Genomic DNA, 21,542 nt, shown 5'->3' on the forward strand with positions numbered 1-21,542 from the left:
CAGAAGAGAGTTTAACAAGTCCCGTGGCCACTCATTAAAATTAGAAGAAAAGAGGTTTAACCTTAAACTACGTAGAGGGTTCTTTACTGTAAGAGCGGCAAGGATGTGGAATTCCCTTTCACAGGCGGTGGTCTCAGCAGGGAGCATCAATAGCTTCAAGAAACTATTAGATAAGCACCTGAATGACCGCAACATACAGGACTATACAATGTAATACTGACACATAATCACACATAGGTTGGACTTGTGTCTTTTTTCAACCTCACCTACTATGTAACTATGTAAATACCTATAAAAATAAAGTTGTTATGAAAAAAAAATCAGAATAAAATTAACATTAAGACCATCTAGCCAACAAACCCTGTACACCCTCCCGACCCTCCAGTCCCTGCTGTATTTCCCTCTGGGGATGTCGAGCCATCAACACCCCCGGAATCCATCTAGTCCATCCTGGATGCCCTAATGGAGAAGAGGTAGAAGTACACGGACTTCAAATCCCTGGACCACTTGAACGGTGACAGCTTAGCACAATTAGCCACAGCTCAAGGAACCCCAATCCACTTCTGGAGGAATCATAGGGTTCCACACAACCCTTAAAAAAAAAAAAAAAGACCATCTGGCCAAATGTATCTAATCTAAATATCTACTTTGCTTACTTTTAAGGCTTCGATTGAGTCCCCACCTTTTCATTTTGGTCTAGCTTTCTGAATAGCTATACATTTCCACTGGGGCTGCAGTTGTGGCTGGAGAAAAATGAGAAAATAAGAGTTTGAGGGCTGTTTCTAGCTACATGAATTGCCAGTAGGACATCAGCCCAACAAAGTGTGAGTTTTTTTTAACCATTTTTAAAAACTAGAGAAAGCTGCACAGCATACTGTATATAGTTTATTGGGGTTTAAGGAACGCCTGCATTCTGACATTCTATATATGATTCAAAAATGTGAGCATGGCAAAGTTTTAGCATAAAGATTTATTATTTATTTATACCATTACACGAAAACTGAGGCATGTGCAGTGGGTTTATTAACTCCCATGTTTGTGAAGATAATGCTGTTATTGACTGCTCTTATTTAGAGATGAAATAGGGCTGTGCCCATTTGATGATCATGTCTCTCTCTCCCTCTCAGTTTACTTAGTTCTTCCAGTCCATTCCACGTGTACTTCCAGCCTTTTCACCGCAAGCCCCTATGTACCTTGTATGGTTATGACATCTGATCTTGTTAATGTGATGTTATTGTTAGCTAGTTAAAGCGGAACTCCACTTTTGTTGAGAAGAAAACATTCCCTGTGGGTGATCTATGTGCATTGCAAGGATTTTAACAAACTTTGTTGCAGATTCCTACCTTTTGTTAGTCTGAAGAAATTCCTGTGAGTCTAATCAGGAGTGGTTTCATAATCATCAATGAGCTGTGCACCTGCAAGGCTCTAAAGAGGAAAGCTGCTGGGCCTGCATCCCTTTAGTAGTGATTTCTTATTGAAAATATCTCACCAAAATTAAAAAATTTTTGTTGCAGGGGATGCCGGAAATTTGACTTGTATCTTAGTGCAGACTTCTGGGAAGTTCGGAACACATTCTATGTACAGGACACCTCCAGGTAGCCATATTGCATTTTCAGAAAATTACAGAGCTGCAGATTGAAAATTAAAGGTAATTTTTAATAACATTCAATTACCATATGACTTGTGTTGCAATAGTATATGCTATATTATTTTTTCTTTACTATTCTTTCCCTATGAAAGTGGAGTTACCCTTTAACTGAATTTGGATGCAGAATTTCAGCACAGCTCACATAAACCATAGGGCCACCAGGCAAGCACACAAACACTCAAACATACATCTATTGGCTGTCAGGAACACATTAAGTATGATAATTATAGTCTGGTGTCCTACATGGGGGAACACTGCATCTGCCTTCAAATGGTTGCTGTCATTGCAAAATATGTGTCTATTAACCAGTTACCAACCGGCCCATAGCCGAATGACTGGTACAGGGCGATTTGATAACTCTGGGAGGGCGTACACTGATGTCCTCCCAGAAAACTGCTCCCGCGCGCCCCCTAGGGCGAGCACACGGGAACATCCGTGCTCGCTGGGTTCACGGGACCCGGTGCAACACGGATCGCGGTAAAGGGCCAATGACAGCGGCCCTTTACCACGTGATCGCTCCGTCCAATGACGGAGCGATCACAAATGTAAACAATGCAGGGAAAGCAGGGTCATCAGGAGTTCATTGTTCTCCTCTCCTCACACCGATGCAGCATGTGCCCAGCTGTGAGTTTTTTTATTATATATATCAGTGCCCCAACAGTGCCATCTGTGCCACATCTGTGCAATCTGTGCCACCAGAGCCACACCAGTGCAACCAGAGCCACACCAGTGCCACTAAAGTGTACTCTAGTGCCACTTCAGTGCCACCTGTGCCCATTAGTGCTCATCTGTGCCACTGCAGTGCCACATCAGTGCTGCCTGTGCTCCCCAGTGCTGCCTGTGCCCACCAGTGCCACCTGTGCCACCTCTGTGCCACCTTAGCCGCACCAGTGCAACCAGAGCCACACCAGTGCCACTACAGTGCACACCAGTGCCACACCAGTGCCACCTGTGCCCATAAGTGCCACCTGTGCCCATCAGTGCTCATCTGCACCACTGCAGTGCCACATCAGTACCACCTGTGCCACCTGTGCCCACCTGTGCTGCCTGTGTTCACCAGTGCCACCACAGTGCTCATCAGTACCATCAGTGTCACTACAGTATAATCAGTGCCACTACAGTACAATCAGTGCCCATCTGTGCCACTACCGTGCTATCAGTGCAACTCATTAGTGCCACTACAGAGCCCAATAGTGCACATCAGTACTCTGCAGTGCAGCCTCAACAGCCACCAGTATGGCAAAAAAATATTTTACTAGCGAGGAGGCCTACCAGCACCTAAGCATGACCGATGAGAGCAGTGGGGAGCTCTCTGAGTCTCAGTCCAATTCGGATTCGGCCTATGAACCCGTGACAAGCAGTGGGTCTGATATAGAATCGAAGAGGAACGTGTGCCCATGAAAAGAAGGTGTTCTGGCGTGGAGCAGCAGCCTACTACCAGCAGCACAGGGCCATCCACCTCGAGCGCAGTGCTGTCCACCTCGAGAACAGTGCCGTCCACCTCGAGAGCAGTGCCGTCCACCTCAAGCGCAGTGCCACTGCAACAAAGGCCAGGCACCGGTAGGGTGTCATTTCAGCCCCAAAGGGATAGTTGCCATGCCAGCCTTCCCTATGCCCTTCCAAACCCCCTGTGGCTTCCCCCTAATTCCAGAGCAGCAAATATCCCCCCTATTACCGCCCAGCCAGGTGTCCAAGTGAACACCGATGATTTTGTCATTCTTGATTTTTTTCATTTAATTTTCACCGAAGACTTACTATCGTCCATTGTGGCCCAGTGCAACCTCTATGCACAGCAGTACATAGTAAGCAACCCTGGTTCTAGTTACGCCCATCCCTTTGAGTTGAGGGAGCATACCATAGAGGAATTCAAAATTTTCTTAGGCCTAACTTTTAATGTGGGACTCACAAAAAAAAAAAGGAATTGTACTCCTATTGGTCTACCAACACCATGCACCACATGCCACTCTTCTCATCGATTATGCCAAGATCAAAATACCTTATGATTTTGCGGTTCCTCCACTATAATGACAACACCCAGTGCCCTCCCTGAAATGACCCAGCTTTTGACAAATTATTTAAAATTCGGCCACTCCTAAATTATTTCTCTGAAAAATGTCCCCAGTTATATACCCCAAACAGAATATCTCCATTGATGAGTCCCTTGTAAAATTCTCAGGCAGGCTGGGCATCAAACAGTTTATGCCCAGCAAAAGGGCCCAATATGGGGTTAAAATGTATAAACTTTGTGACCGAGCCACGGAGTACATTTACGCCTTCCGGGTGTATGAAGGGAAGGGCTCCCAACTGCATCCACCTGAATGTTCACACTATATTGGAGCCAGTGGCAGATTTGTCTGGGAGCTTGTCTATCCACTCCTTGGAAAGGGATACCATCTTTATCTGGATAATTTTTATACAAGCTTGCCCCTCTTCCGCAATCTTCACCAGAGGGACACCCCAGCATGTGATACAGTAAGAGCCAATAGAAAGGGCTTCCTGCAAAAACTCGTCAATGAAAGGCTACGACGAAGGGAGACGGCGTCTTTGCAGAACCAGAAGCTATTGGCTGTCAAGTGTAGGGACAGACGAAACGTCCACATGCTCACGACAATCCATAATGACACCTACGTGGAAGTCTCCAGAAGCCAGCTTGTGTCTATGACTATAATTTGTTTGTTGAGGGAGTGGACTTCAATGATCAGATGATTGAACCCTACCTTCCCACGAGAAAATCCCGTCATATCCTATCTGCACTACCAGGAACAATTAATCTCTGCCCTTTTGTACCCTGAAAATATTCGCTCGGATTCCGTGAGCAGACTCCACGAACGCCACTTTCCTGAGAAAATCCCCCCCTCATGAAACAGGCCACAGATGTCAAGAAGAAATGCCGGGTGTGCGCCAGAGGAGGAGTTAGAAGAGACACCACGTATTATTGTCCCCAATGTCCTTCCCTACCAGGCCTCTGTATAGGTGAATGTTTCCGCCATTACCATACTTCTCTACATTATTAGGGAAGTATGGTAAATGTAATTCTCATTTCCTGTCATTTTCCTCCACACCCCTTATGCCACTGCACTGAACTGTACATACCTCTGCCTTCTCTGGAACCGACCCTGGCCTGATATATGACCAAGCTTCTGCCTAACGCTAAACTGTACCTACCTTGGTCTTCTCTGGAACTGACCTTGGACTGTTTGACCATGTTATTTGCCTGCCTCTTGGACTGATCATTTACCCCTCTATGCTAGTGGGAACACAGGGGTCTCACATATGTGAGGGGCTCCAGAAATGTTTTTCTGGATGAAGAAAACTAGTTTTCTCATTCCCAGATTAGGGTCTGGAGACTCGGAGGCTTCAAAGAGATTTGGGTGGGAGAAGCCTCTACCCCTGTCCCCATTCTTTCCTGGCCTGCTACTTGGACCATGTTCATGCTTACTACCAGGACCAATATTTTGGCACTGCTGGCAATGTCTCTACTTGCACTGACCCTGGACTGTATATGGACAGTATCCCTGCCTGTACTGACTATGAACAATATTCCTGCCTGCTGCCTGGACAATTCCATTCACTTTCGCTGACCACGTCCTTGCCTGCTGTCTGGATCAGGGCTCTCCTGTGGACAACTGCACTACTAAAACCACAGGTAATCTTTTGTTTACCCTTTGCTCAGCAGAATGTATTTTAGGGTGTAATTTCTTGGTATGTTCATGCTATGTGTGAGAAATATGAAGGGCCTTCAAAATGTGATAGAGTGTAAGGAAATTAGATGTGTAATTTATGCTCCTAGAATGCCTGAATGTGCTACTTCAATGTTGGGCCTCTGTATGTGGCAAGGCTGTGTAAAAGTCTCACACATGTGGTATTGCCATACTCAGGAGTAGTAGCAAAATATATTTTGGGGTGTCATTTTTGCTATGTACATGCAATGTGTTGGAAATATCTTAGAAATTGACAACTTTGTGTAAAAAGAAAAATGCGTTTTCATTTTTTTTCCCACATTTTCCAAAAACTTCTGGAAAAAAATGAACCGTTCAAAAGACTCATCATGCCTCATAGATTATACGTTGGGGTGTTTGCTTTCCAAAATGGGGTAACTTTGTGGGCGTTTCCATTGTCCTGGTGCTCCAGAGCCTTCAAAAGTGTAATCGGTGGTTGAGAGATTAGATGTGTAATTTATGCTCCTAGAACACCTGAATGTGCTACTTCAGTGTTGGGTGGCCAGGCTGTGTACCACACATGTGGTATCGCCATACTCAGGAGGAGTAGCAGAATATATTTTGGGGTGTTATTTGTGGTATGTACATGCCATGTGAGAGAAATAACCTGTTATAATGACAATTTGGTGTGAAAAAAAATAAAAATAAAATAAATCTTCATGTTGCAAAGAATTGTTCGGAAAAATTACAACTTCAAAAAACTAACCATGCCTCTTACTAAATACCTTGGAATGTCTACTTTCCAAAAAAGGGGTCATTTTGTGGGTATTTGTACTATCCTGGCTTGTTAGGGTCTCAAGAAATGAGATCGGCCTCAGTACATCAGATGTGATCAGTTTTCAGTGATTGGCACCATAGCTTGTAGACTCTATAACTTTCACACAGACTAAATAATATCCACTAATTTGTTTTTTTTTTACCAAAGATATGTAGCAGTATAAAGAAAGAAATGAAGAAAAATATCTTTTTTTTTTTTTTTTTTACAAAATTTTTGGTCTTTTTTCATTTATAGCACAGAAAATAAAAAACCCAGAGGTGATCAAATACCACCAAAAGAAAGCTCTATTTGTGTGAAAAAAAGGACGAAAATTTCATATGGGTACAGTGTTGCATGATTAAGTAATTGTCATTCAAAATGTGAGAGCACTGAAAGCTGAAAATTGGTCTTTTTTAGGAAGGGGGTTTAAGTACCCAGTGGGTAAGTGGTTAATTTGTATAATTTTGCCTTGTATACTGTGCATCTTTACTGTTATGACCAAATTTCTCGTAGGGTAGGCTAACAATTTTCCCCACTCTTTCTGTCAGTGGTTCCAGGTGTACTGACACACAATGTATAATTTAGCCTCTCTTGCCCAACCTCTGCATGCCCTGTGTGGCTAAGATGTCTGATCTTGTTAGAGTCAAAGTAGGTTTTGCTTGTCAACTGGATCAGGAAGGAGGCAGGTGAAGACAGTTGGCCTGGGGGAAGGAAAGTATAAATCTGACGCTTTTACCTTGTGAATCAAAAAGGTGCGTGAAAACTCCCAATGAAACATATTACACTTGAACAAGTAAAATGTATTCTGAACCTGTATGCCACTTATGGCATACAGTGCGGTTGTTTATATCACAGGGTCAGTTTCCGCCATCTATATGGTGTACTGATTATACTCCAATTATATTAACAGAGGGAAGATGTGTTTGTGCACCACAGGCAAAGACTTTACAAACAGAACTCGTTTTTACTTTGGCCTCGGGTTTATCACTGAAAAATTATAATTACACAAAATACATCTAAATGGTGATATTTTATTTATGTGCAGAGTATCAATGTACGTATAAGCTCTCTGTATAATGAATAAAAATATTTTCGTCTTTTAACTAGTGCTACTTACAGTCTAATGTCCCTAAAGAGTCACACAGGCACTCCCAATTCCTGATTGGAGTTAAATGCCAGATTCAAGGGCAATAAAATAAAATAATAGTGCTCTCCAAGGATCCTGTTTGCATAAGACTAAGCATTAATAGGTTCTATACTGATTGCTGGTTTAAATGAGTAAAAATTATACTCCACATTCAGAATCATACAACCCTTGCTCTAACCTTATGTAAAATATTTCACTCTACCCATTAACTGAATTTATTGTGGTGCCCTTACACCTAGGTTTGCATCCTTCTCACCGTGAAGTAATAATTGCTTCATATCAAGGATGAATTTTAGTAAAAGTCAAAATATTACAGCTGACATTATTTTTATTGCATATTTTTAATGTAATTTATTTTGCAAACATGTAACAAAAGTCTAAACGTTCACATCAATCATATTTTCCCTGATTTTAACTCAAAATCCAATTACTGCTTCATAAAGGAAATCCATATTTATTAGAAATCTCAGTGCCATGCAGGTGATAAAAAATATGTAAAGGTTGACATATTCTAAAAACAAAACATATTTTACCCTAAGGACTTACAACCATTTCAAGTGATTGTTGGAAAAAAGCCATATAATTACAGAATGAAAGAGAGACACTAGAAACAATGAACCAAAGACAGATTTGTACATTTGTAAACCGGCTAGATGTTACTCAGTCAATCATGGCAGCTGCCATTTGTCCCTAAAATAATTTATTTCATAATCACATTTACACCACGTCAGTATGCCTTATGGTGAATTCTAGTGGCATATAAAAAAGGTTGTGAAGAGTTCTGTTTTTTTTATACTAATATATTGAGACTAAATTCAAATTGGAATATTCTCTTTGGTGTTCATCAACAAATTATACATTTGCCAAGGATATTAGACATAAGGAAGACCTCACAGCTTCCCTAAATATCACTAAAAGAAATGTAGACATGCCTGGTTTTATTGGGTAGAGTACTAGTTTTCTTGAAAATACTGGTCCATCCTCAAGTAAAGTGAATAATTGCATGTACACCCTCCTCTTTTTCCCTGTCCCCTTTAAAATTCCAACATGGGCACTGTGCTCACCCTCACAGCCAGCCCCCCTCATTTTTTTTCTTTTTTACTCAATATCCTTGGTCCCTGCCCCATCCCTCCTGTGCTTCACATTCATTTTCTGTCTCTAGCTCTAGAACTTTTGTCTACCTGGTTGGTAGTCCCCATTATATGTCCTCCTGTTCTGATATGGAGGATTGGAAAGTTAAATTTTTTTTGTTTAATTGTTTGACTCAGAAAGGTATACAAACTGTCTTGACAGCTTACTTAAAGACTGTGATACTTCTTGGAAATGTTTAATTGTCTCTACCTGTCAGATGCCTTGATGGACCATGTTTGTACCATTTTAATTTGTTGATACACTATGTACAGCATATTCATACTTTGATCTTATCCATGTTCTTTTGTGAACTAAAATTATTATTATTATACACGATTTATATAGTGCCAACAGTTTGCGCAGCACTTTACAACATGAGAGTAAGACAGTACAGTTACAATACAATTCAATACAGGAGGAATCAGAGGGCCCTGCTCATTAGAGCTTACAATCTAGGAGGGAAGGTCAAGTGATACAAAAGGTAATAGCTGTGTGGGAGGAGGTGATGAAAAGAATTAAAGTACAGTTGTTAGGTGGGGGCAAGATAGGCTTCTCTGAAGAGATGCGTTTTCAGGGATCGTCTAAAAGCAAACAGAGTAGAAGATAGTTGGACAGATGGAGTAGGGAGTTCCATAGGATGGGAGAGGCTCAGGAAACATCCTGAAGGCGAGAGTGGGAGGAGGTGACAAGGGAGCTAGAGAGTAGGAGGTCTTGGGAGGAAAAAAGAAAACAATTTGGTTGGTATTTTAAGACTAGGCTAGTGATGTTGCTGGGTGCAGAGCTCTGGATGGATTTGTAAGTTGTTAGTATGTTGAATTTAATTTGTTTGGTGAGCGAGAGCCAATGGAGGGATTGACACAGAGGGGTAGCAGGCACTGAGCGGTTGGTATGGTGGATGAGCCTGGCAGTAGCATTCATAACGGACTGAAGGGGGAATAGCCTATGTAAAGGTAAGCCAATGAGGAGTGAGTTGCAGTAGTCGAGGCGGGAGATGACCAGGGAGTGAATTAGGAGCTTAGTGGTGTCATTGGTTAGAAAGGGGCATATTTTGGAAATGTTGAGGAGGCTGAGTCGGCAAGATTAGGACAGTGATCGGATGTGGGGCCGAAAGGTTAGTTCAGAGTCCAGGATTACACCTAGAACCTTGGCATGTGAAAATAAACATTTACATCAAAGAAAAAAAGATTTAATAATTACCAAAAAGGCATATGTAAATAATTGAATAATCTTTTCAAGATCCCAGCATAGATCTATATATCAAGTAATATATCATGTGTAATTATTTATACAATTCTACTGCCACTATGTTTTTTTCAAAAGTACGGGATCCAGTTTCACACAGAACAGGTAAAAGCAGTGATCTTGCCATAATTTCTCTTAAAAAGAGGATTCTTTTTCAAAACAGTTAATCCCACTGGCTTAACCATTGTTAATCCTTCTATAGGATGGTATGCCCCTCTAATGATGTCCCAGAAAGAGGATGAAATGCGCTGGGGCAACGTGGTGGGTCAAAGTTCCTTTCTACATGTACTTATTGCCACTATGGTTTGGTGAGCACCTTGCGCCAGCATATGTGAACTAAACTGTCAATATCTCTAACTAGTGGATACTTGTGCAATAGCCATCAGTCTAAACAAGTTCAATCTCACTGGACTTTCATGTTATACTGTAATCAAGCAACATGGCTATTTATTGCATATAATACTCAAGGAATGGTGATGGTACTGGATAAAATTTGTTTAGTTCAATTGCTATAAATGAAACCTTTAAAAATTTGTAGTAAGGCACAATACTTTATGGAAATATCCTGTATATCATGGTGTGGTGATAACAAATAGAACACACAAACTTCTACTCCATACAGGAGCAATTCTGTGTATGACTGAATTGTCCATCTGGTATACACACAATATCTACTGTATATTCAAGCACCGCATATCTGGCAAATGGCCTATGAATGAATGAAAGGGTGGTGGCACAAACATCAGATTATATGAACTTATTTTGTACATGTGTCATTTTTTGCATGTTGGAACAAATTTTTTGGAATAACATCATAAGAACACGACATCTGTTCTACATTTTGCTCAGAATGAATAGATTTACCATTGTTTGTTTTGCATGTATATGCAATTGATTTTCATTGCACAAGATATGGGGTCCCTGTATTCCCTGAAAGACATCCTATACAGAACTAGCAACAATTGGGATTGAGTGGTTTGAAAAATGATCCTATTTTTAGAATGAATTATGGCCAGATTACTCTCCTGAACTGTTGTACAGTTTGTGAAAGTGGATGCTAGACTTGTAAAGTAAAAAAAAATAGTGGCGATAATATTGTGCAGTTTAATATTATTATTATTGCTATACAGGATTTATATAGCGCCAGCAGTTTGTGCAGCGCTTAACAAAATAAAGGCAGACATTACAGTTACATTACAATTTGGTACAAGAGGAATCAGAGGGCCCTGCTCATTAGAGCTTACAATCTAAAAAGGAAGGGTCAATTGATACAAAAGGTAATAGCTGTGGGGGATGAGCTGATGGAGGAAGTAAAACAGTGTTAGTTAGAAGCAGGATAGACTTATTTAAAGAGAAGGGTTTTCAGGGATCGCCTAAAGATGGATAGATTAGGGGACAGTCCTGGAGAAATCCTGGAGGTGAGCATGGGAGGAGGTGACAAGGGAGTTAGAGAGCAGGAGGTTTTGGGAGGACCGAAGAGAGCGGCTTGGTTGGTATTTTGGGACTAGGTTAGTGATGTAGCTGGGGGCAGAGTTATGGATGGCTTTGTAAATTATTCTTAGTTTTTTGAAGATTATTTGTTGGGTGAGTGGAAGCCAGTGGAGGGATTGGCAGAAAGGGTGGAGGACACTGAATGGTTGCTAAGGTGGATGAGTCTTGCAGCGGCATTCATTATGGACTGAAGGCGGGATAGTCTATGTAAAGGTAATCCAATGAGGAGGGAGTTGCAGTAGTCGAGGCAAAAGATAACCAGGGAGTGAATTAGAAGCTTGGTGGTGTCATTAGTTAAAAAGGGGGTGTATTCTGGAAATGTTGAGGAGGCTAAGGCGGCACGATTTGGACAGGGATTGTATGTGGGCCTGAAAGGACAGTTCAGAGTCTAAGGTTACCCCTAGCACCCTGGAATGTGGGGACGGACTGATAGATGTGCCATTGATCTTGATAGAGAAGTCAGGGGAAGGGGCACGTGGGGGAGGAAATATTAAGAGCTCAGTTTTGGATATATTCAGTTTGAGGAAGTGGTTTGACATCCAGGCTGATATGTCTGTTAGTAAATCAGGGATGCGTGAGGAGATTGATGTGGTGAGCTGAGGGGCAGAGAGATAGATTTGGGTGTCATCAGCATATAAATGATAGTGGAAGCCATGGGAGGCTATCAGCTGACCCAGGGAGGACGTGTAGATCGAGAATAGTAGAGGTCCAAGGACAGAACCTTGGGGGACCCCAATGGTAAGAGGAGTTGAAGAAGAGGAAGTTGAGTTGTAAGTGACACTGAAGGTGCGATGAGATAGGTAAGATTCAAACCAACGGAGTGCAGCCATGGAGACCAAGAAAATTTAGTTTTTTTTTGAGGAGGGGGTGGTCAACTGTATCAAAGGCAGCGGAAAGGTCCAAAAGTAAGAGTACAAAATGATGACTATTGGTTTTGGCTGTTAGTAAGTCATTTGTGAGTTTTAGGAGGGCAGTTTCTGTGGAGTGCTGTGGGCAAAATCCAGACTGAAGGGGATCAAGAAGGTTATTCTCAATGAGCGGGTTGCACAGTCGGTTATTGACTAAACATTCAAGGAGTTTGGAGGCAAAAGGGAGTAAAGAGATGGGTCTTAATTTTGGATTGGTGGGGTCTATTGAGGCCTCTTTTGGTATGGGAGTTTGAGGGGAATGGGTTGGGGAAGATACCAGTAGAGAGTGAAAGGTTGAAGATATGAGTTAAAGAGTGTAGGATAGAGTCAGATGGTGATCAAAGTATTTGATAAGGAACAGGGTCCAGGGGGCAGGAGGTTAGGTGGGCATTAGAGAAAAGTTTAGTGACTTCCTCTATAGTAGCTGGGTTAAAAGAGGGAAATATTGATTGTGCAGGAGGACAAGGAGTGTAAAGTGAGGGAGATAACTGTAGAGCGGAAATCTCGAGACAAATTGTCTCAATCTTATTTTTGAAGTGATTATCAATCTCCTGGGAAGTGAGTAAGTTAGTGGGTGGAGGTAATGGAGGACGAAGTAGAGTGGTAAAGGTAGAAAAGAGTTGACGGGAACTGCATAAGAGGGTGTTAATGAGAGTGATAAAGTAGGTCTGTTTGGCAGTGTGGAGGCAGGAATGGTATTTTTGGAGGGCAGACTTATATAGGCTGAAATCTTGCTGTGACTTAGTCTTACGACGCAGATGTTCAAGAGCGTGGCTACGTTTTTTGAGGCTCCTGGTATTGTCTGTCTGCCAGGGTTATAGCGGTTGGGGCCTGATTCTGTGCGTAGTGAGGGGGCGAAGGTGTCCAGGGTGGATGACTGTGAACTGTTGTAAACAGAAATGGCCAAGTTGGGGCAGGACAGAGATGAGATTTTGTTATAGAGACAGTATGAAGGAGGAGAGCGTGAAACTAATAAGGTGGTGATCAGAGAGAGGAAAAGGAATATTGGAGAATGTTGGAGGAATATTGGAGAGGTTGTGCGGAGTGCATAGGTAGGAGAATATGAGGTCAAGGCAGTTGCCAACAGAGTGAGTAGAAGTGCTTGTCCATTGTTTTAGGTCAAAAGAGGAAGTTAGGCTCAGCAGCTTAGAAGTAGCGGGAGTGTTAAGATTAACAGGGATGTTAGTGTGATTGTTGGAACTTCAGAAGAGAGAAAGTAGGGTAGCCAGACAGAGACGTCGTCAAGGAAGCTTGATACCGGTCCAGGGGGCCGATAGATCAGAGAAATTCTCAATAAAACTGGAAAAAATAGACAAATACAGTGAGCTTCAAATGAGGAGAGGAACAGAGAGGGGGGGTGGATGAAGAATCTGAAAAGTGCTTTGAGGGGATAGGAGGATTCCAACACCACCTCCTTTCCGTCCACTAGGCCTGGGAGAGTGAGTCCACAGGAGGCCACCATAGGAGAGAGCAGCAGGAGAAGGAAGGTCAGATTCTTGAATCCAGGTCTCAGTAATTGCAAGTAGGTTCAGGGAGTTTGTGATAAATAGGTCATGGACGGTGGTGAGTTTGTTACAAACACAGTGGGCATTCCAAAGGGCACAGGAGAAGGGGAAGCTGGTTCTAGGCTGAAAAGGAATAGAAATGAGATTGTGTGGATTGTGGCTGCTATCAGAGGATGGGGGGGTGCTGGGTATGTTGGCCGAAGGTAAATGATGGCAGTCCAGGATTTGGGGAAATATCTCCAGAAGTTAGGAGAAGCAGAAGGGTGAGAGAGGTGATATGGAAGTGTGATTTATGTGGGGGAACATGTCCCAGTGTGCTGCAGGTTTTATTGGTATATGGGTTCAGAATTAGCAGGAACTGATAGGTGCAGTAATAAGGTGAAGAAAGGAGTGAGGGTGATATATATAAGCTGTAGGGTGGAGAAGATGGGTGAAGGAGAGAGTATTTAAGGAGAGAGGATGCAACTGTGAGAAGGAAAATTAAGGAGTGCATGATACAGAGTGGTGAGATTGAGAGGAAACCTGGATGAGAGATGAAAAAGTTTGATGGAGAATCAGGTCACTTGTAGCCTGTTTAGTGTTCTGCAGAGGTCTGTTTTGGTTTTTCGCTTTGTGCATTCGCGATAGTGCTGAGCAGAAGAGTAATACTTAATCAAATATGAATACTTTATCCAAGATGATAGTTGCCAATGCAATCCCTGCCTGTGCAAACCCCTGGCTGTGCATCCCCTAGAGAAGGTCAAAATTTAGGTATGGGCAATAAGAAAACAAAAACAAACATCACAGTGATATGGACAGAGGTAAAGAATTTGAAGGCAGCATAGATTACCATTTAAGCATGTTTAAAACAATGAAGCAGTTGCAGTTAAAGGTGGAATTTGAAGGCAGCATAAATTACCATTTAAGCGTGTTTAAAACAATGAAGCAGTTGCAGTTAAAGGTGGAATTTGAAGGCAGCATAGATTACTTGAAGGGATAGAGAAGAGTTTTTTTTAGATGCTGAGCCGAAGTGTAATACTTAATCCAATATGAATACTTTATCCAAGATGATAGTTGCCAATGCAATCCCTGCCTGTGCAAACCCCTGGCTGTGCAAATACAACCAAAATAATACTTAATATATAGATCCATGCTGGTAGCTTGAAATAGGTTTTTTAAATGATTTTAGATATGTATGCATTTTTGGAACTGATTATTAAATCTTTTCTATTACATAAATGTGTATTTTGATAACATACATCATTGGGGTGCGCATGTCTAATAAAAAAAAAGGGGTTTGAACTCCAACTGCTGTAAATTGATCTGGACACTAGCCCTTGGTTACGAGATAGATACAGTATGTACAGAGTTTTCAGAGGAGAATGGACAACAAAATCCCAGCAATATCACACAGAGTGAGTGATGCAACAAATTAAGCACTGTATGTTTATCTCATAAAACATCCTATAATACAATCATATGTCTTTTATCTTAAGTCAACAGAATCCAGACGGAAATTGCTTTCAGCTATAACAGTGTATTTATTTACATTTACAGTTTTGTCAGAAATTATTTTTTCCAAGAAAACAAATGGCACAAGTAATATTAAAGTTTGGAAAAAAAATCCCCCTGCAAGTTAAGGGCATAATGTGCAAGTATGCATCACATACTTACCTTAGACTTACCTTAAAGGCTAAGTTCACCTTTTAATGTAATTGAGCAGTGTTTTCAAACAGCCATGAGGACAGTGAGGTATGCGTGTGTAGAATAAATGGAAAGCTTTTCTATTTTTGCAAAAGAAGTACAATAATGTTATATTGGTACACAGGGGAGCTGTAACTTAGAGAAAAAAAAGGTGGACAACGGTGAACTTAGCCTTTAAAACTAAGCCCTCAAGTTGTATGCTGTTACCGCTGACATGGCTCCCATCTTCACCTGGTCTTTCTTCTGAGTTTGCTGGTCGAAATTTGCGCTTTGACCTAAGTGAAAAAGGACACATAATATACAAAGTATGATACATGATACAAAGTGACACAAAATTAAAAACCAAAAGTGCAGTTCCATATGAAATTATTATAATCCTTTTAGTGCACAAGAGCAAAACAAAAATATATTACAACCTCCCACCAGAAGGTATAAAGCTCAAACATCTACATATTATGATATACAGTGACATAAAAAAATGTGTAAATAAAAATAACTATTAACCCTTAAATAACTATTCTTATCAAAATCAAGCAGGCAATGACAACAATAAAAAAGTCCCACCAATATCTAATATTTATATGATGGCAAGAAAGTCCCAAAAGAGATTGATTTGAGGAAAGAGAGATTTCCTAAGATTTGACCAAAGTGGAAAATAGAAAGCCTCCAGATCTCAGATGTCATACACATCACACCACTCAAGTGAGACAGGCATGGGCTTATCAGAGTGACATGACCTCTAATGTATAGTGGTCAAAAGCGGTTATGTTATTCCTGGGAGTTCTCACATCCTCACAGCCTTCCTCCAGACCCACTGGTAAGAATAATGCCTCCAAAACAAGATGTCTCCCAAGCCTCAAATTCAGAGAGCGCCAATACTCATATGCATGGTCATAGATAGTAATCGGGCATCACATAACAGCAAAGAAAAGAAAAAATACTCCCTGTAGTGAAGATCTGCATTAAAGCAAAGAATTTATCATACCAATGCACTTACAAGCATAAAAAAATAGACTAGTGCTATACAGAAAGAACATTCATCTGCCAGATTCAAAGATGGCTGTGGCTGGCGCCCATGCATGGTTGGCATGTGTCCTGGGTCCTCCCTACGCATTTCATCATATATGACATCATCGGGGGAACTTTTTAAATATGTTTAGACAGACTAAACAATAATATCAAATATAGTGACCTGGTGCGGAGTACAAACCATGTTTGGTCATGTAGAAGCAATATTCAATGGATACTGTTATTCATGTTGGTCCTGAGGGGAAGAAAGAAAAAGCAGATGAGAAAAGTCAAGAGTACAGTGAAAGAAGGGATGGTAAAAGGTGAGGTTGGGGTAGGGGTGGGAATAGAGTTTGACAAAGAGGAAGCCTTGGGGGTGCCCCTAAGGCTGTTTTGTTAAGGCAACAGAGTGGTTCTGGATCTGCTTATTGTGGGGCTAGCAGATTTTGGAAATTATTTGTGATGTCATAGAGCATCTAAAGGCTCTCTGTTGTTTAAAATTAAGGGTTATAGTGTCTATAAAATGTAGCTGTCAACGCTTTTATATGCATTAAATGTTGCATCTCATCTACTCTTTTCTTTAGAGACAGAGGTTTAGTAGTTCACCAGTGTTTGTAAATTACCGCTTTGTCGGCTATCAGAAAAAAAAGTGCGGAAGTATGTAGGACAGTAAAACCATCTGGTAAGTATTTAGAAGTTCCTTTCCTATATACCACTACAGGGCTCAAAATTTCAAGTCCTGAGCTACTAGCCAAGCCTTAAGGGTTACTCGTCACCAGTAACCCCACCCAACCTCTACCCTACCTCGCTCCTAATTCCGCCCCTAAACACGCCCTCATAAATTATCTCATGAAATTACACTGTTAAATGTTTAATGCAGAATTAAGTTACAAAAATAAATATTCACAACAATTTTATCAGTGCAACCTCATCAGTGCTGATCAATGGAGCCTATCAGTGCAGCCTTACCAGTGCCCATCGGTGCAGCCTTGTCAGTACCCATCAATGCAGCCTCACATGTGCCCATCAATGCAGCCCTACCTGTGTCCATCAATGCAGCCTCGCCTGCACTGATCAATGCAGCCTCATCAGTACCCATCAATGCAGCCTCACCTGTGCCCATCAATGCAGCCTCACCTGTGCCCATCAATTCAGCCTCACCTGTGCCCATCAATTCAGCCTCTCTTGTGCCCATCAATGCACCCTCTCTTGTGCCCATCAATGCAGCCTCTCTTGTGCCAACCAATGCAGCCTCACCAGTGCCCAGCACTGCAGCCTCACCAGTGCCCAGCACTGCAGCCTCACCAGTGCCCACCACTGCAGCCTCACATGTGCTCATCAATGCAGCCTCACCAGTGCCCATCAATGCAGCCTCACCAGTGCCCATCAATGCAGCCTCAACAGTGCCCATCAATGCAGCCTCAACAGTGCCCATCAATGCAGCCTCACCTGTGCCCATCAATGCAGCCCCACCTGTGCTCATCAATGCAGCCTCACCTGTGTTCATCAATGCAGCGTGACCAGTGCCGGGTATCAGAGAAAGGAGAGAAGAAGGAGAGCTGGCCGGATCATCACACAGAGCAGAGATCGCCAGCAGTGACAGCTTGTATTTGAATTGCTGGGCGCTCGCAGTCGAACACAGTCCTGCCTCCTGGATTGGCTCCTATTAAGGACGTCACACGTCCCGGCATTGGAGCAGTGTTCTGTCTATCAAAGGAGCCAATCCAGGAGGTGGGACTGTGTGTGACTGCGATCGCTTGGCACAAATCCAAGCTGTCACAGCCGGCTCTCCTCTACCCCTCCTCTCTCTGATCACCTTGCCAATCACTGGGAGAATGGCTCCCATTCAACCCTGCCTGACAGTGGTGCTTGCCCCCCCCTTCTGAGGCAGCCTCACACTCGCCCTCAAGCTTTTTCCACTCGCCAAATGTAAGTTCATGCAAGTTTACTCCATATTCTGCCACATACAAAGGCAAGCCAGGTGATACGTATGATAGAAGAAGGGTGTAGAGTGTGGAGATGGAGCCTGTGGGACCGTTCTTTTGTATGCATATTGTCCCAAAGGGGGTAAGGTTCTATGTAAGTGGCCATTGCATTGTGGTCATAATCCTTGAGTTGAAAATAGTCAAATCAGGGGCCTGGAAAGTAAGATAGCTTCTCAGTTAGGGCTGTAATATGTGGCAATTCCCAGTGACAGGGTATAGGAAGACCATTAAATTAGTTGAAAAACTTGGCAAAAATCTGGAACTCTAACATCTGGATCATAGAGCCCATAGAGGATTAATGCAATTTGATGACAAAATTACATGTACGTACAATGGGAGGTAGGCAGAGGGTAAGGGGTTTGCATTAAGAACATTGAGACTAGTGATAAGCTCAGCCTATCTGAGTTCAGTTCTGAGCAGGTTTGGCGATCATTAATAAAGTTCAGGTGCTGAATCTGAACTTCATTGAAGTCAATCAAAGCAGTATGTTTAAAAAAATGGCATGGGTAGCTGGGCACTCTCCTGAGAACTTGTAACAAAGCAAATTAAAAAAAGTTACAAATTCTCCTTGGCAGGGAGCAGCAATTTTATTTATGCTTGAAGTGAAACATTAAAAATGCAAAATCTCTTTAAATAACATGTCTGAGGAATGCCCTTAAACCACCTGTGAAGTGGCACATTTGTATGATGTATATAGTCTAATGCAGCAAAACTGACAAAAGTTTATATAAATTGTCAGTGAAATGACAGCTCCCAGATGCTATGTTCTGTTTGTAGCTAGGGAATTTCTTCACCTGTACCAGACCCTTATTCAAGCTAAGGGTCTGATATAAATTGTTAATAGGGGACACCCAGAAAATAAACAAAAAAAAAAAGTAGGTTCCCCCCATAATTCATACAAGGCCCTTCAGGTCTCTTATGAATTTCGTAAGGGGTCCCAATGCAAAAAAAAAATGTTGTGAGGCATCTAATGGGGATGGCAGACAAGCTACTTGCCTCCTATGTCAAGGACATGTCGCCTAGTATGGTTTAGGTGTGGGGGGGGTACGCTTTTCCCCCCTTTTCCTGACCTTCCAGGCTGCATGTTTGGCTAAGGGTCCTCATGCTTTTTTTTTTTTTTTTTTGGAATTTGGGGGACACCTCACACCATTTTTTTATGTTTTCCTTTGTGTGGGGTCCCCCTTAAAACTCATACTTGGCCTTAAGGGCCTAGCATTAAGGGGGACCCACATGCTTTTTTTTTTTTTTTTTTGCTGGGGGACTTTCCTGGTCCTTAATGACATGACAGGTGTAGAAACCTGCTGCTTCCTAAACAACCATAAAAATGACAGCTCCCAGATGCTATGTTCTGTTTGTAGCTAGGGAATTTCTTCACCTGTACCAGACCCTTATTCAAGCTAAGGGTCTGATATAAATTGTTAATAGGGGACACCCAGAAAATAAACAAAAAAAAAAAGTAGGTTCCCCCCATAATTCATACAAGGCCCTTCAGGTCTGTTATGAATTTCGTAAGGGGTCCCAATGCAAAAAAAAAATGTTGTGAGGCATCTAATGGGGATGGCAGACAAGCTACTTGCCTCCTATGTCAAGGACATGTCGCCTAGTATGGTTTAGGTGTGGGGGGGGTACGCTTTTCCCCCCTTTTCCTGACCTTCCAGGCTGCATGTTTGGCTAAGGGTCCTCATGCTTTTTTTTTTTTTTTTTTTTTGGAATTTGGGGGACACCTCACACCATTTTTTTATGTTTTCCTTTGTGTGGGGTCCCCCTTAAAACTCATACTTGGCCTTAAGGGCCTAGCATTAAGGGGGACCCACATGCTTTTTTTTTTTTTTTTTTTGCTGGGGGACTTTCCTGGTCCTTAATGACATGACAGGTGTAGAAACCTGCTGCTTCCTAAACAACCATTGACAGGAAGAAGGAAGCTGTCATATACAGTGGCATCAGAACAACTGTCTGCTATATATCATGTTTGACTCATGCCGAACCATTGTTTGGATTATCTTAACTTGGTCATAATTTTTTGCTCGTTTCTGCCCCTGATTCAGGTAAAGGTTGGCAAGAGTGAAGGGTTTGTATTATAGTAGTATTTTAATGCATGTGTTACAGTAACTGGCAGCGGGGGAACAGAATCCTATTGCAACTTCTTTGGATTTTGGGTTAGGTTGTCCCTAGTGTACCGTCTTCTAAATTATCTGGCTAATGAGGTCAGTGCTGAAGTGGTATGAAAGTGTCTTGTAGAAAAAGTATCTGGGCCTTTTGTTTGTGCGTGAGTTAAAGTATGTAAGTTCATTTATGGGGGTGATTAAACTCCTTTATTTTTAAAGTTCCAAGAATTATGGTTCCATGGTTATTAAAAGGAAGCAGGATGATTATGGGGATAATGGGGGACCCTAAATGGAGGACATCCCTCAAGGGATGGGGAGGGAAAGGGAGAAAAGGGTAGGGAGTGGACAGGCGGGGGGGGCAGCCACACCTTAACAGAATATTACTTGCTATTTAATATTGTCAGAGCTACTATTCCTACATTAGTGCAAGGACATTGATAATTAGCTTCATATTCAATACTAATATAGTGACTTTTTTCATAATCATTACTTTACTCAATTATTTAATAGATCAATCAATCACCAAATATTTATTTTTGTATCCCACTTCTTAGTCTTCAACAGGCACTGGAGATGTAATCAGGGCCTCACATCTGCCGCTGGGAATATTACATCACCAGTGTCTTCCAGGGAGATCTTGCTTGTAAACTATGAGTGGGAAAAAGCATTTTTCCACATATGATGTATAATGTCACATGTGCAAGCAGGCAGATACAAAGCTTTGGGATCAGCAAGACCTTAAATGTCATTTTCCCAGCGATTTCAATGGGATTGAAATGATACTGAATTATACTTCTGGCTTATTTCTAATTTTACAGGACTGGTACATGTGTTGCTGCAACAAAATTTATTGCAATAAAAAGAACTACATAATGGGTGTGCCAATGCATTTTTTTTATTCTCCATTGGGGTTAACTAATAGTGTAATCTTTCACATGTTGCAAAAAAATATGCAGAACTGTGAACTCCATAGCAGAAACATGAAACTTTCAATGGCTCCAGGAGCACCATGGAGGGCCTGTAGCTTTTACTGTAGCTTATGTACTTTTATGTATATTTGTTTCATAATTGCAGGTATATATCAAATAATTTAAATAGCAAATGCAAAAATGAAGGCTCCAGAACACTGGATAGAGTTTAATCCTTCAGAAACATACAAGCCTGATTGATCCCTGGCCATTGCTTTTGACTAATACAGTGAAAAAGGCTTCTA

The sequence above is a fragment of the Aquarana catesbeiana genome, linkage group LG06, assembly GCF_042186555.1.
Source record: "Aquarana catesbeiana isolate 2022-GZ linkage group LG06, ASM4218655v1, whole genome shotgun sequence".
Taxonomy (NCBI): Eukaryota; Metazoa; Chordata; class Amphibia; order Anura; family Ranidae; genus Aquarana; species Aquarana catesbeiana.